Source organism: Cololabis saira, chromosome 10, assembly GCF_033807715.1.
Source record: "Cololabis saira isolate AMF1-May2022 chromosome 10, fColSai1.1, whole genome shotgun sequence".
In the NCBI taxonomy this organism is placed as follows: domain Eukaryota; kingdom Metazoa; phylum Chordata; class Actinopteri; order Beloniformes; family Belonidae; genus Cololabis; species Cololabis saira.
Genome location: NC_084596.1, coordinates 4,118,505 through 4,135,025, shown reverse-complemented (window position 1 = coordinate 4,135,025; position 16,521 = coordinate 4,118,505). Strand labels below are relative to the sequence as shown.

At 44.3% G+C, this 16,521-nt stretch overlaps 5 non-coding genes across 5 annotated transcripts; all 5 read right to left on the bottom strand.

Moving 5' to 3' along the window:
• Nucleotides 1-10,655: 10,655 nt before the first annotated feature.
• trnar-ucg (transfer RNA arginine (anticodon UCG)) lies at nt 10,656-10,728 on the bottom strand. The gene has a single exon. It is a non-coding gene; the product is annotated as a tRNA-Arg (tRNA).
• A 505-nt stretch (nt 10,729-11,233) lies between these two features.
• Nucleotides 11,234-11,306, bottom strand: trnak-uuu (transfer RNA lysine (anticodon UUU)). The gene has a single exon. It is a non-coding gene; the product is annotated as a tRNA-Lys (tRNA).
• A 2,159-nt stretch (nt 11,307-13,465) lies between these two features.
• Nucleotides 13,466-13,539, bottom strand: trnat-agu (transfer RNA threonine (anticodon AGU)). The gene has a single exon. It is a non-coding gene; the product is annotated as a tRNA-Thr (tRNA).
• Nucleotides 13,540-15,703: 2,164 nt separating this feature from the next.
• trnap-cgg (transfer RNA proline (anticodon CGG)) lies at nt 15,704-15,775 on the bottom strand. Its single transcript has one exon. It is a non-coding gene; the product is annotated as a tRNA-Pro (tRNA).
• Nucleotides 15,776-16,152: 377 nt separating this feature from the next.
• trnat-agu (transfer RNA threonine (anticodon AGU)) lies at nt 16,153-16,226 on the bottom strand. Its single transcript has one exon. It is a non-coding gene; the product is annotated as a tRNA-Thr (tRNA).
• Between the last annotated feature and the right edge of the window lie 295 nt (nt 16,227-16,521).

Below are 16,521 nucleotides of genomic sequence, written 5' to 3'. Positions count from 1 at the left end.
TTCCATTTACCTCGGAAGTCGGAACTCGGAACTGGGAATGGCGTCACAGCCGAGTTATCAGCGTTCCAGTTACAAAGTAGGTAAACAAGTTTGTAGTTCGCATATACCACACGAAAAATGTAAATTACACTATAGCAGCATATATATGCAAAACAATACTTGTATACGACTGATTTAGTGTGACCAAAACTAGAATGAAGTGCTACGAATTTTTACAGAGCTCTCTTCTACTGTTTACAACCGGGGCAGCCATCTTGGAATGTGAACTCGGGGGTGGTGAAGACTATCCCACTTTCCCAGTGGGAAATCCCACTTCGAGGGGCGTTCTAGTTGAAAATTCCGACTGGGAACTGGGAAATCCCCACTTCCGAGGACAAATGGAACATAATAGCATAATATAATAATAATACATAGCTCTGCTCAGAGTCGTCGGTCACTGCAGAACTGCCAAAGTCATTTTCCCATCGGATAAAATGAAGTTTAAAACTAAAATAAAACTTGCTTCTTTGCTTAATAATACTGTTATTGTTATTATTGAAGTCTTTTTGGAAGGGAAAAAAGAATATTTGACTGATCCGATGATCTTGTACTGGGTTGATGTACACGTTTCTTCTTCTGTGTCATTTATTTACTTGCTTTTTTCATTTGTCTCTGTGTATGCCCGTAAATGTACACTTCAAAGGTGCCGCAGGATAGGCCGTTTTCCATAATGTTTGCAAAGCTGCCCCGGCTCATGCATTATGTTTGTCTTTCATGGGACCTCTTTTATTCATTCTCTTCCTTCCTCATATCTCATTCGAAGCAAATGCCCTTACCTGACAACAGGGGCGGCACACCTCCGTAAACTCTTCTTCCAACCTCACACTGTGTTCACTGACATGACTGTGTGACGGTTCCCTGGTATGATATTATATGGGGTTATATTATTATATTGTATTGTGTCATAGTATATGGTGGTAGTGTTATTTGATTGGTCTGGTGTAGCATTTTATATATTGGTTATTTAGATTCTCTTTGCTTTTCAGTCCTAATCCTTTTTTCCTTGTTTTTCAGTGGACTGGGGAGCAGAGCAATCATGGCCAGCATTAATCAGCCAAGTGTCGGCACCTGGGCCCGGGTGGCCGACACCCAGTATAAAAGCCTGTCTCCCCAGTCCCTACGGGAGTTCTGTTGTATTCAGTTCTCCTCTACCCTCTTCCACTATGCACCTTTTTCATCATTTCTGTTAATACATCCAACATGCACCCACATACATTCCACTCATGCATACACAGACTACACTACTGATTACTGACTTCCACACCTCATCTGTTTGTTTGCTCACTCATTTGTTCGTTTGATTATTTACCTTTGCTTATTTAATAAATTTATAGTATTTTGAGTACTGCGTCTCCCCTGTTTTTTGTTGTACCCTTGGCTCCCCTAGGCCAGGGTCTAACAAATGGGGGCTCGGTCCTTTGAATTTGGAGTAGTTTGGCTGTAAGTTTGGAGAGTCAAGTGACTCGCCCTTCTGCCTTTTGTTCTACTTATTGTTCTCTGCTGCGGTTGATTGATGGCTCGTTTGCCTTAATTAATGGCTCATCAACACCGTAGTTTTGTGAATGAACGTGCGGTGACGTCATTTGGGAATCATTCCGGGGGTTCCTTTTGTCCATTCATCAGTCCGGTGAGTACAAACTAAGCGATGTTTACTTCAGCGTACACGCTGGTGCATGTACTCGGACTTTGGGAGATGCAGTCATTTGTTTGATCATTTGAATTTGATTTATTGAAAAGTTTGGTCACTTTGCATTAAGTTTGATTAAGTTGTGCTAGTGGAGAGGTTTTCTGGTTGCGGTGCTGCTTAATTAAATACATATACTGTGTGTATATATATATATATAAGTGTTATCATAATATAGCCTATATATAGATATATATTGTACAGTTTGCGTAACTGGTTTTGTTTTTTTGTTTAATATGAGTGTCCCTAGTAGGCGCGGTTAGTTTTCGGGGTTAAATAGCTCGCTGGGTCTAGGCCAAGGGGTGGTTTAGGTGCTAGGAGCGGCTGTAGCAGCTGTGTGTAGGCCTTTTTGGTCTGTACATAGTCTGTCTCGGGGGCACAGCTGAGGGGTGTACGCGGGTCGCCAGTTTCTGGTTGCCCTACCTGCCTCTCGGTATTCAGTGCATAAGTACCTACCGCAAACCGTGCATGAAGACGGGTGGAGTTTAACTTGGGGATTATATAGGCTAGAGGGGCACTTGTATTTTTTTTTTTATATTATTACCAGCTGAGGAAGTTGTAAGCGCACGCAGCCAGGATGGTAACTTTAGAGGCATTTATTGCCTGTCCATCTGAGGACCTATTAATACAATGCACTAAAGACCAATTAATTAAAATAGCAGACCATTATAGGATTAAACTTGATACAAATGATAAGAAAACTAAGGAATCCATAATAGCAATTTTGAGACACCATTTATTTGAGAAGGGTTTGGCAGAGCCAGAGAAGGTGTCTCCTCCTCCATTAAAGGTTGCATCGGCAGTGCCTACATTCATCATGCCGCAGACAGGTCTGACTTTTGAACAGCAAAAAGAGTTAATTTTGTTACAAGCTCGAGTGCAGGCTGACCAGGAGAAAAGTAGGTTAGACGTGCAGTATGCAATTGAAAAAATGAAATGGGAAGTAGAGCAAAACAGGCTGGACCTGATAAGGGATGGTAAAATTCCAGGTGCTGCACAAATGTCCATTAAAGAACCGGCAGAGTCCGCAGTGGGTTTTGATATTAACGGTAACTTACGTTTGGTCCCCAAATTTAATGAGCGTGATCCGGAGGCATTTTTTGCCATGTTTGAACGTGTGGCAGACGTTCGTAATTGGCCTGACTCTGCGCGCACTTTGTTGTTGCAGTGCGTGTTGACTGGCAGGGCGCAAGAGGTGTTTTCGGCTATGAGTGTGGCTGACAGCCAAGATTATTCTCGGGTCAAAGCAGCAGTGCTCAAGTCTTTCGAGCTCGTCCCCGAGGCGTATCGCCAGCGTTTTAGGTTCTGGAAAAAACATGACAGGCAAAGTCATTTAGAATTCGCACGTGATCTGACTACCAGTTTTACACGCTGGCGTAATTCCTCGGGTGTAGAAACCTTTGAAGAGTTGTGTGATCTGATGATTTTGGAACAGTTCAAAAACTCTATTCCACCTCGAGTGGCAACGTACCTAAACGAGCAGAAGGCACGCAACGCAGCAGACGCGGCAGCACTGGCTGACTATGTTTTGACGCACCGGGGAGAGTTTAAGGTGGGCAGTGGCAACACTGCTAATAATGAATCTTGTGGCCGATCAGATAGACCTCTTCATGTTGAACAAGCTAAAAGTGATGTTAATGGCGGTAGTAAGTTGCGTGCAAGGTTTGCAATTACTGTCATAAACGGGGCCATTGGAAATCTGAGTGTTTTAAGTTAAATGGAAACCCCAGGACTCAATTGGCTGGTCATTCGCAGCAAAAAGGGGCTGGCGCAGCCGCTCCACGTCCGGTGTCCACTTGTGCTACACCTAATTGCGGCCCTAATAAGGACACAGCAGTGGCAGCTCTGGATTCTTACCGACCGTTTATCATGAAAGGCTCTGTGGCTTTGCTGCAAAATGGGGAAGAAGTACCAGTAACGATTCTGAGGAACACGGGTGCTTTTGACTCGTTTATTCAGGCTGGTATTCTGCCTTTAACTCAGGATTCTGACACGGGTGACAAGGTGCCTATCCGTGGCATAGATATGAACATTCTGTGGGTTCCCTTGCATAAAGTGTTGCTCAAATGTGAATTATTCCAGGGGGAAGCAAAGCTTGCTGTGCGCCCAGCGCTGCCTATCCCAGGGGTGACTGTGATCCTGGGGAACGACCCCTAGGCCAGGGTCTAACAACTGCAGAAACCGAGCACATATCTAAAGCTGGGTACACGTACCCTTTCAAGCTGTGATCGTATAGTGGTGAGTACTCTGCGTTGTGGCCGCAGCAACCCCAGTTTGAATCCGGGTCACAGCACCCCTGTGGCAGCAAGAGTGCTTCTCACATTTTTGGAAAAAGAAAGAAAAGGTGCCACGGACACAACAAAATCCACTAGAGTTAGTGGATCAGATTTTCACACCGTTCACACTTCAATTGATTGTGGTGGAGAGGGGGGGTGCTACAGCCCGGACACTTAGACGAGGGCCGTTTCCGAATTCGCATACTGTACTACAAGTATGCACTGATTTGACGGTGAGTCAAAGGTGAGTTGCTGAGCAGCGGGGCGGTGAGACAGGTTGGTGAGTGGCTTTCAGGGCCGTGCTGTCAGTCTGTGTCCGGGACGAGGCGACGGCGGGCATAAAAAGAGATTCTCCCAGAGGTGCTCTAGATGCTGTCCTAAATAACTGGGGCCTTATGTACTAAGAGTGCGGCGCACAAAAAACGTGCGTACGCCACTTTCAACGCTCACGGTCGGATGTACAAAGAATGACGTGAACGTAGAAAGCTGCGGTCCGTCACTCACACATTAAGGCTTTTGTACGCACTTTTCTGAGGTTCTGTCCGTTGGCGACACTCACTGGTGATGCAGTGAAGTGCAGAATATGAGGAAATTTAACGTCAACAATAAATTCACGACCACGTGAAGGACACGACAGTCCCCACATCACCAGATAAATTACACAAGAGTGGAGCTGCAACAATCTCACAATCAACCACATGATCTGAACAAACAACTAAAGGCAGGAGCTCAATGATGGAACCTGTAAATCCTGATGGAGCTTTGGCTCCGTTAGAGGATCCTGCTGATGGAGGATCAGGAGCGAGTCTTCAGGGACCAAACTGATCTGCTGGTCCAGGACTAAGACTGGACCATCAGCTGGTTCAGGTACCAAGAGGATCTTCTGGATCTCTGTCCTGAACTGGACCAGCTGCTCCGGTTCAGACCAACATGATGCTTCAGCTGGAGCTGCAGGTCGGACATCTCTGTCACCATGACGACCGTATGGGAGGACTACTGGAGATAAAAGCCAGACCCTAAACATCCCATAACTGTGTCTGGACAGAAATACATTAAAATTAATTTTGAAGCAAAAACCGGTGTTGTGCCAAAAAGTGATTGCCTGCCAGAATCTGATTTCTTCTGATTTGTGGCCGCGGGAGCGCGCACAGCAGCCCGCTGAGCGAGAGCGCTAAACCGTCAGATTTCAGATTATGAAGCTCAAGAATGAGATCAAGTCATATTTAGGCAGAAACAACTTTTCATTAACTGTATTTGGCCTTCAATCACTTTTTGGCACCACACCTGTCTCTCCTCCTGCGGATGCAACACTCCGAGTTACAGCAACTTTGCTCTTTATTTCTCACGTTTGCACCTCGATAATCCCGTCGGCACAAATTGTCTTTATTTCTGCAGCAGAGGAATCCGATCGTAATGCTTCATGTTTTAAATATAAATGTATTTTGTTCACATTGTTATACTTATGAGAGTGGTGATCGCGGACATCCACAATGTGTAAGACTAAATAAACGTGTACATTGGTCTTAATCCGTTATTATAATACGGTATGCATGACAATAAAGCAGAACGAGGAGCCGTTTTTCATCCACCAAAAATTCTGGTGTCGGTTCTTAAATTACAAACAAGAAAAGCAGAGTGTAATGATGCACTAACGCTGCCCATAAACATTAACAAAACCGTACGATCATAATAAAACCACAACTCTTCACGGAACGCAACGCAAAGCAAAGAACACCATAATGTAGGTGTCAAACTGAATCCCAGAAGGGCCGGTGTCCTGCATGTTTTAGATGTTTCTCTGCTTTAACACACCTGATTCTAATTAATCATCGTCACCAACTTGTCATCAAAGTCTGGATAGTTCTGGTGATGACACAGTCACTTGTATCATGGTGCAATGAAGCAGGGAAACATCTAAAACCTGCAGGGACACCGGCCCTCGAGGACTGGAGTCCGACACCCCTAAATGCTCCAAAATGAATTATTTATTCCAGCTCAGAGCATTTTCTTGTTAGGATGAGCGGTTTTTAATGGATAATTATCTTCATATCATATTCAAACATATATTTGAGGGAGGAGACCAGGCGGAGTGTTGTGCTCCCGCATGTGCGCTCAAATCCACGCTGATTGGGATGTACAGAGAAACCTGCGTGGATTTGGGCGAACGCACAGCTTTGTACATATGAATTTTTGCGGTCTTGTTAATTCCACGCACGGATTCACGTTGAAATCCACGCACTCTTAGTACATGAGGCCCCTGCTCTTTTTACTTCTTCAATGACATATTCTGTGTGTATATAATCCTACCTCAATCAGAGTTTCCTCTGATCCAGCTGCAGCATCTAGAAGCTTCTTTGGCAGGCAGACAGGAAATGCTAGTCTATTTTCTTAATGACCATTGTTTACTTGACTCAATCATGTAGGTATCATCGTACGAAACAAGAAGTCTCCCCGTCGGGGAATCGAACCCCGGTCTTCTGCGTGACAGGCAGAGATGCTGTCCACTATACTAACGAGGACAGCTTTTTGCCCAAAGAACTTCCTGATTGCAGGAACTTAATAACTGTGTACCAATGTCATTGGAAAGTCATTGTCCACCTCCGTTTAAACTTTTATATCGGTCTGCGATTCTCGGCTCTCCGCGGTCTCAGCGCGACGGGAATGCAGGTGAAGCCCCGCGACTCTAGGCTCGGTTTGCCGCGAGGCTCTTGTCCAGCTGGTCCGGGGTTCCCCGCACCTCCGGGGACCCCCTCTCGGAACCTCTGCTGCTGGGGTCTGGTGGTGGAGCTAGTGTACGTTAATGGAGAATGACTGGCTTTTGGTCAGTTGTGGAACTGCAACAAAATTAATTTCTGCATGAGACCCATTGCGAGAAAGAGATGGTCGGCCTTCCTGTCCTGTGCACCAAGAAGAGGACTGGAGTGGTTTTCCAAGTCCAAATAATGTTATTGCAAAGTCATACATGTTTCCGCCCAGTTTTGAACGGGGGACCTTTCGCGTGTGAGGCTAACGTGATAACCACTACACTACGGAAACAGACATGCTTTGAAAACGGCGGGCATAAAAATAGAATCCTGTAAAAAACTCTGCTACAATTCTTGACAGTAAGATGGATACTGCTGGTTTTCTCCTGGCTGCTCTCAAAGACTCATGCTGATGTTAACCATTACACCATGGAACCCACTTCTGCTGTTATTGTGGTCTGACATTGTGGTGGTTGCACCTGACAGAGTGCTGTCCATGAGTGCTGTCCATGGTACCGAGAGCGTCTGGGTGTTTAGGGTACCAGGGCCCTGGTCCTCCAGCTCCACGGGCTGGCTCTTTCACTCCGGTGGCCGGTCGGGGTGGAGCTTAACAGCGGGTCCCCGGGTTCGCACGGTGAGCCGGGTCTTTGGGTGGCTCCGGGTCTGGACGGTGAGTCAAAGGTGAGTTGCTGAGCAGCGGGGCGGTGAGCCGGGTTGGTGAGTGGCTTTCAGGGCCGTGCTGTCAGTCTGTGTCCGGGACGAGGCGACGGCGGGCATAAAAAGCGATTCTCCCAGAGGTGCTCTAGATGCTGTCCTAAATAACTGCTCTTTTTACTTCTTCAATGACATTTTCTGTGTGTATATAATCCTCCATCCTGCCCCCTTTTGACACCTCTACGGACAATAAACTGCAAAGCCTGCTGAGCTTTGGAGTCATTCCTTAATTTCCTTTGTTCCAAAATCATGCGTCCAGCTGTACCAGCTGTACCATCAAGTACTTTCTCTGACTAAACTCACCCATTTAACAAACGTGTCCATAAAGTGGAAACGCATCAGTAATACTTTCTTTAAAACTGAAATAAATGTGTTTGTTTGATTGAATCAGAAACGTTAGTCAACAAAATTTGAAATTTGAGAGTTCAAATTTTTGGAGAACTCATAATCTCAACTTATTTTTTCAATAACCGGAGAGGGTAGCTAAACCAAAGTGTCGTCTAAAGCAGGGGTTCCCAACCTTTTTTGAGCCAAGGACCAGCAGAAGTATAAACAAAAAGCTCAGGGACCGGTCGACAATTTATGTCAATTTTAATAAACATTTTAGAAAAAAACTATGCATTTTAAAATGCAGGCTATCATCAGCGACGTTAGCTGATGTTGTGGCCTTTAAAACTTGCTTCTGCAAATGTAACTCACGTTTTTTCCTTTCGAAAAAATCCACTGGTTTGTCTTTGAGAGAAGGATGTTTTGCATTTAAGTGTCTTTGGAGCTTGGATGGCTTCATTGCTTCGTTGGCGAGCGTTTCTCCACATAAAATACAAAGTGCGTTTGGCGCCTCCAAATCGCCCGTTGCAACAAATCCGTATTTTATATACATAATGTCGTACTTGCAATTAAAGCTTTTGCTTTTCTTTTTGGTAGGATTTTCTACTTGTTCATCACCATTTCTTTTACTCGAACAACTAGTAAAGAAACGGCTCATGGAGGTTTGCTGAGGTCCGCTCATCTCTGCAGCTGACTGAACCTAACCTGCATACAGCACCTGTGCATGGCGCTGGTCAGTCCGGTCGGGTACCAGAACTTATTGTCCGCCAAGCCATGACAGGGCTGCCACTCAAAGAAACACATTTCGATTTATACAAGTTTTGGATGAAATTATATGACAAAAAAATGCAAAAATTGTTTTCTTAAATTTAGTATGAGGTTGCTTTAATTATGTGGCAAATGATAATAAACACGAGAAAGATGGCTACTTCAATGAAAAATAGATATTTTATTCAACTTTGCTGCTGTTCATACAAAAAGTAAATAAAAAACAACAATTTTTTTTCAAAGATTTTCACTTGAAATAAGTAGAAAAATCTGAGATTTTTTTGCTTGTAATGAGAAGATAAATCTTGTTCCACTGGCAGATTTTCCTACTTATTTCAAGTGAAAATTGACTTGAAACAGGTGAAAATTGTCAAATAAGTTATTTTTCTGGTGTTATTTTTCTGGTGATGACTCTAAATGTTGAAATAGCAGTAAAACTACATTCATTGATGAAATGACATAAGGGATGGAAAGGAGGGATGGCAGTTTTACAGGGGGGATGATTTGGACTTTTTTTATTTCAGGGGAGGATGATTCTGACCGTTTTTATTTCAGGGGGGGATGATTTGGACCGTTTTTATTTCAGGGGGGGATGATTTGGACCGTTTTTATTTCAGGGGGGATGATTTGGACCGTTTTTATTTCGGGGGGGGGGTGATTTGGACCGTTTTTATTTCGGGGGGGGGGATGATTTGGACCGTTTTTATTTCAGGGGGGGATGATTTGGACCGTTTTTATTTCGGGGGGGGGATGATTCTGACCGTTTTTATTTCAGGGGGGGATGATTTGGACCGTTTTTATTTCAGGGGGGATGATTTGGACCGTTTTTATTTCAGGGGGGGGGATGATTCTGACCGTTTTTATTTCAGGGGGGGATGATTTGGACCGTTTTTATTTCAGGGGGGATGATTTGGACCGTTTTTATTTCGGGGGGGGGATGATTTGGACCGTTTTTATTTCAGGGGGGATGATTTGGACCGTTTTTATTTCAGGGGGGATGATTTGGACCGTTTTTATTTCGGGGGGGGGATGATTTGGACCGTTTTTATTTCAGGGGGGGGGATGATTCTGACCGTTTTTATTTCAGGGGGGGATGATTTGGACCGTTTTTATTTCAGGGGGGGGGATGATTTGGACCGTTTTTATTTCAGGGGGGGATGATTTGGACCGTTTTTATTTCAGGGGGGGGGATGATTCTGACCGTTTTTATTTCAGGGGGGGATGATTTGGACCGTTTTTATTTCAGGGGGGATGCTGGCTTTAGTTCTTCTGAGGAGGAGACGAGCAGCAGCACCAGCAAAGAGGGTCCATGAAATCCTCATGAGAAGACTTGAGAAGATTTGGGGGAATCCAGGCTCGTTGGAGCTACAGCTCCATGATGACCAGGTCTACTTCAGATTGAACAGGGAGCAGTTTGACAGCCTGTTGGGGAGTGGGTCCTCAGCAGGATGACAACCACCTTCTCTCCTATTGGTCGCACCGAGATGCCCTCACAGCGCGATGAAATTAAAAAATGTTCAATTCAGACGCAGGCAGGTGAAACGCCCGTGGCAGGTGGCCTCTCCCGCGCCGCCAAGCTCGCCAGCAGAGCGCGCTGCTCTTGCGCTGCGGCAGCACATACACAATGAATGGGAAAGCTGGCGGCGGTCCCGCTTTGCGCCCTCTATGTGAAAGGGGCTTAATACTGTTGGCCCGTGAAGGTTACATTTGGCCCCATAATGGCCCCTGTTTCAGAAAAATCCTAGAACCGCCAGTGCCAAGTTTTGTTACCCGCAACTGCGCTGACACGCAAAAAAAAAGAAAAGCTGCTGAGACCCTGTCGTGCAGCGCTGCTCTCGGCAGAGATTGTATGAGGTGAAGTGAAGTGAGATGCCTCACTCCATTGGGAAAAAAACGTCTGGTGACAATTTTGATTATCGCTTTTTTGTCGACAACGTCGGCGAATCATTGCAGCCCTAATTATGATCGGAACACAAGCCATTCCACGGCCCGGTAGTAACGGCTCTACGGACCGGTACCGGTCCGGGGACCGGGGGTTGGGAATCACGGGTCTAAAGAGTGAATGTGAGTTAGGAGACCAGATCTAACCATCTGAAGGCTCTATAACCACAGAGGGACTTGAACCCTCAATCTTCTGATCCGAAGTCAGACGCCTTGTCCGTTAGGCCATGTGGTCCAAGATTTCCTACTCTTTCTCATTCCATTGTTGGGGAGAAAACACCCCAAAGCAGCATACAGGGCCACATGACCTGACCCTTTTTCGGGGCAGGTAACCATTTATGGTAACTGTATACCTAGATACCAAGCTAATTTCCAGGAATTCTTAACAGAAAAAAAGAAAAGAAATAGCATTGTTTCACCTGGTTCATAGCTCTGTTACTTCACATAAAGCCAGGGCAGTAGTGGAACAGGTTTGTGTACTAAATATATCACAGTGAGGTGAAATAAAGCTGCTCCAGAGGTAGAATGAACTTGTTGTGTCAACAGGGTTTTTATACCAAGTTGAAGACGTGTGTTGAGGGCCCTGTGGCTTAGTTGGTCAAAGCATCTGTCTAGTAAACAGGAGATCCTGGGTTGTTTTTGTCTCTCTCCATTTGTTGTTTTTATTTGATAGGTTGAGATGAGTCTTGAAAATGATCTGGTTGTTTCTTTACAGTCAGGAACTGTGGTTATCAGACAATCACCTGAACAGGGACTTGAACCCTGGACCCTCAGATTAAAAGTCTGATGCTCTTCCAGCTGAGCTACTCAGGTCACAGTCGGAATGTTTTCTTTCCTCTTTTCTTCATGTTTTTACAGATATAAGGCATTTCAGAGGTAGACTTTACCTTGTAAGGCAGTTTATTAGGAGGTGTGATCATGAAGAACCACTCTTCTGTTATTCAGCAGGCGGGCCATTAGAAGGCCGTCTATTAAGTTTGGTAAGATATAAAGACGTTCACAGTCACGATAGCCAGGAACCCAACCTGGGCCGACTGCTTGGAAAGAAATGTAAAACTAACTTAATGTAGGCTGATGTTACCTATTAACGCATGCTGGGGAGAACACAAAAAACCCCACTGATTAGTTTTGAAAGACATTTTAGTCTACAGTTAACAACTGCAAGTCTTCTTGCATGTTCAAACATTAACCGTCGTTGGCAGGATTTGAACCTGGCAGCAAGAGTGCTTCTCAAATTTTTGGAAAAAGAAAGAAAAGGTGCCACGGACACAACAAAATCCCCTAGGGTGTTTGGATCAGATTTTCACACCATTCACACTTCAATTGATTGTGGTGCAGAGGGGAGAGACAGAAGACCTTGGTAGCTTAGATTTAGAGCATCAGACCTTGAATCTGAGTGACCTGCATGTTTCCAAACAATAACATCACAATGTTAATAGCAGCAAAGAGGTATTTTGTAGGTGTGTAGTGACGACTTCCTTCACTGTTATTCTATAGCACCAACCCTGGCAACAGTCTGGCACGCAGAGAATAACAGCTACATTATGACTGATTGTGCTGTTTATTATTATTTCCTGATAAGTTGCCTGTGCCCCGTTTGGATTTTTTCATTTTGATGATTCAGTTTGATATGTCATTTTCATTATTATTATAATTATAATTATGAATAACTGTGTAATAAGTGAACCAGCACTCCCTTTGTTGCACGACACCAGCTAACATCCTCTAGGAACTGATCCAACTCTGGATCCAGTCCCTGCTGCTGCTCTGACCTGCTATAACCTCCAAATAAACACTGTTTAAATACAACAACCTGCTTCATCTGTGCTGCGATTGGGTTCACTCCAGACCAGTACAGGTATCAATAATACTAATGATTTTACCAGTAAATGTATCCATAGGTGTGTTGGGCCACAGTCCTATGTGAACATGGGAAGCCTTACTTTGAGCTTTACGGTCCAGCTCTGAGGCCTCACTGAGACCATCATCGTCTCCTCCGGCACCAGGAGATGCTGGACCCGTCCACCTCCCACCTGTCTGTCTCTAGCATTCTCCTGGTACTTCACCGCATGTTTAGCTGAAACCCAGCTGCTATCTCCACTTCAACAAAACACAAACACCTTTTATGTGATTATGATCAGAGTATTGTTGTCCATGTAGACATACGTGTTGACTGTTTGACTTCATTTTCATAAAGACTGCTAACTTTCCCCCATAAAAGATAACTTCACTCTTAACTCCCTCTCATGTTTGCTGCATTGGCTGGAATCAAACCCAGGTCAACTGCTTGACAGGCAGCCAGGGTGACCACTACACCACCAACCTTGCAGGAAAGTACCTGAAACAGCTGAATGAGACGTCACAGTTTTCCAGCCACATGAGAAGGTGAGCAGTCATGTCAGGGAAAGTAACTCTTTGATGATGTTTCTTCAATATCACAAGCTACTTACCTCCATTTGTCCCTTAGCTTATACATCAACTTCTTGTTGTATAAGCTGCATGTTTGCAGGTATATTCAGTTAGACATGTGTTGTCATCCATTGCATTACAACATTCTCTTAGAAAGAGACCATAGACTTGGAGAGGTTTGATAATGACAACTGTCATTGACATTTGAATGAACAGAGCTCTCTCTTTGTACCCACTCCTGACTGGATCGGAGAAAATATTTGTCACTTAACATTGAAGTAAACATGTGTAACTTGAATTACAATTTGTTTTCTCTTATTAGGTTAAATCACATTGGCTGATTTTTAAATAATCTATTTGCAAATTATAGTTGAAAATAAGTATTTGATCAATAACAAAAGTTTATCTCGATACTTTGTTGTTAATGACAGAGGTCAAATGTTTTCTGTAAGGCTTCAAAAGGTTTTCTATGCTGTTGCTGGTATTTTGGTCAATTCCTCCATGCAGATCTCCTCTAGAGCAGTGATGATTTGGGGCTGTCGCTGGGAAACACGGACTTTCAGAGGCTCTGCTGGGATTGGAACCCAGGATCTCCTGTTTACTAGACAGGTGCTTTGACCAAGTAAGCCACAGAACCTCCATCCCCTTCCACTTACCTCGTCTCCATGGTGATTTCTCTTACCAAAAACAACCCGGGCCTCACATACTAATGTTGCATAACCACCCCCAGGAGCCAGCCAGGACAGTAGTGGAACAGGTTTGTGTACTAAATATATCACAGTGAGGTGAAATAAAGCTGCTCCAGAGGTAGAATGAACTTGTTGTGTCAACAGGGTTTTTATAACAAGTTGAAGACGTGTGTTGAGGGCCCTGTGGCTTAGTTGGTCAAAGCATCTGTCTTGTAAACAGGAGATCCTGGGTTCAAATCCAACTTTAAACTCACAACAGTAAGGATGTAACTCAGGTTAAGTTTAAAACCAAAGAATTTGTAGAGGATTCTTCCACATGTTTGAATCAAGTCTTCACCTTCTCCTCTCACATGGTGGTTGAGTTATGAGAGCAACATTACCTTTGAGCTGCCAGTGTTTAAAATAGCCACATGGGGTGGTGAAATAACACAAAAAAGGGGAAAGGGTTTATGGCGGGGGTGCTCAATACGTCGATCACGAAGGTATTATTGGTAGATCGCGTGACATTAAAAAAATTGACGTCAACCTATCATCGATCCCGTCTATTGATTGACATACAGGGCAGCCAATCAGATGACATCTGAACATCTGAGGCTTAGGTCGCTGCGCATGAGCAAACAACTGCGCTAAGTGCTAACTCATTAGCTCCACGAGCTCCACGAGTTACGGCCAGTTTTCAGCCTTCGGTTTTTTCTCTCAAACCTAAGAAAGGGTATAAAAATGAGTGAGGTAGCTCGACCAAGTAAGAAGAAAAAAACGTATCACTTTCATACGGAATGGGAGGAGGACATTTTTTTCACGATTACATTTTCCAAGTCTGTTTGCCTCATCTGCCAGTGTACCATTCCAATACCAAAGAAGGGGAATGTGGAGCGGCATTTCCGGACTGTTCATGGAAAATACGACACCGACTTCCCACCGAAAAGCGAGCTGAGAAAGAGAAAAGTGAAGGAACTGAAATCCCAGTTGTCCAGACAGCAGTCTTTTTTCACGCAACCCACTTCAAAAGCGAAAGCCGCCACCGAAGCATCGTTCCGGGTGAGTCACATCATCGTCAAGAACAAGAAGTCCTTCCAAGACGGAGAGATGGTAAAAGAGGCATTCGTTGAAGCAGCTGACTCATTATTCCGAGACTTTAAAAATAAGGCGGAAATATTATCTTCGATCAAAGCTCTCCAGCTTTCAAGAAGTACAGTTACACGGCGCTGTGAAGCCATGGCTGAGGATTTAACCCAGCAACTTTGGAAGGACATCAGAGATTGCGAGTGTTTCTCACTGCAGTTGGACGAATCTACAGACGTGAGTGACACAGCCCAGATGTGCATTTTCATTCGTATGGTGTTTAGTGATATGACTGCAAAAGAAGAGCTATTAACAATACTGCCCATGAAAGAACAGACGCGAGGAGAGGACATATTTCAGTCGTTTAAAAACTTTATCGGGAAAACTCCGCTCCCAGTGTACAAATTGATGTCTATCACCACGGATGGAGCACCTGCAATGGTTGGCCGCTTGAATGGATTTATTGCAAAGTGCAGGCAGGACAATGCTTTCCCGGACTTCCTAAATTACCATTGCATAATCCACCAACAAGCGTTATGCGCTAAAATGCTCAACATGAGAGAGATCATGGATGTTGCAACGAAGATCGCCTGTTCTATTCGCGCCAGATCTCTTCAAAGAAGGCTATTCCGTGCACATCTGGAGAATGCTGACTGTGACCACTCTGAGTTGTTGCTACACACTGACGTGAGATGGCTTAGTCGAGGGAAATTCCTGCAAAGATTTTGGGAGCTCTGTCCGGAGATTAAGGAGTTTTTCCGTGTAGCTGGACACGCAGAATACACGCAACTAACCCCTGCGTCCCTGGGTGGTAGATCATTTTGACTTGATCATTTTATAAGTAGCTCTCATGCTGAAATAGTGTGAGCACCCCTGGTTTATGGACTACGGCTTACCAGCTGATCTCTTGGCATGAAAGAGGAGCATGATGTGGGTTTTCAGTATTTACACATCATGTCGATGTTTGTCTTCAGGTAAAGCAATACAGTTTATGACAGTCTTGAATCTTTGCTACTTGGAGGAGAAAACCACCAATTGCATAATTCTCTGGGGCTCGTCCGGGAATTGAACCCGGGACCTCTCGCACCCGAAGCGAGAATCATACTACTAGACCAACGAGCCATAAAACACATAACTGGCCAACAAAAAGTCCATGTCATCAGAAGCAGGTGCTGTCATTAATGACATCACCAAAGATGATGTTCTGGAGGTTAAAAACAGCAATCAGTAAAATAAACAATAATAACAAAAGAAATCTGACAAAAACACCTGAAAAATAAACATTATTTTGTCAGAGCAGCTTGAAAATATGGAAACTTCCCCAAGCTTGTGCTAAACCTTGAGTTACAGTCTCCCAAACTAAGTAGAGACGTTCTAATTGAGTTCACACTTGGGGGGTAACTGACTGTCAGACACACCATGTAAAGAAATACACATTTGGGAGAGCTATGAATATGATACCTCACATCTTTCTGTCATCGCAAGCCAGCTAGGTTTAGAGGCTGTGCTGGGATTTGAACCCAGGATCTCCTGTTTACTAGACAGGTGCTTTGACCAACCAAACCACAGGGCCTCCGTAAGACTTCCGTTAACTCGTCTCCATGGTGATTTCTCCTATCATAAACAACTGGGGACTCACATACTCACAGTAAACCCCCCCCAAAAAAACAACAAAAGATGTACACCCATGTTCCACTTTGGTCAGGATGTACTAAATTCCTCTTGAGTGGATCTGCGTGCACAGCCACCTTTTACAATAAGCAGGCTTTGGTGTTTATGAAAGGTAACTTAAAACGCCAATGTAAGATGAGGAAAGAAGTTTATGTGATAATAACTTTTGAAAGTTTCTCCACAATATTGAACACTGG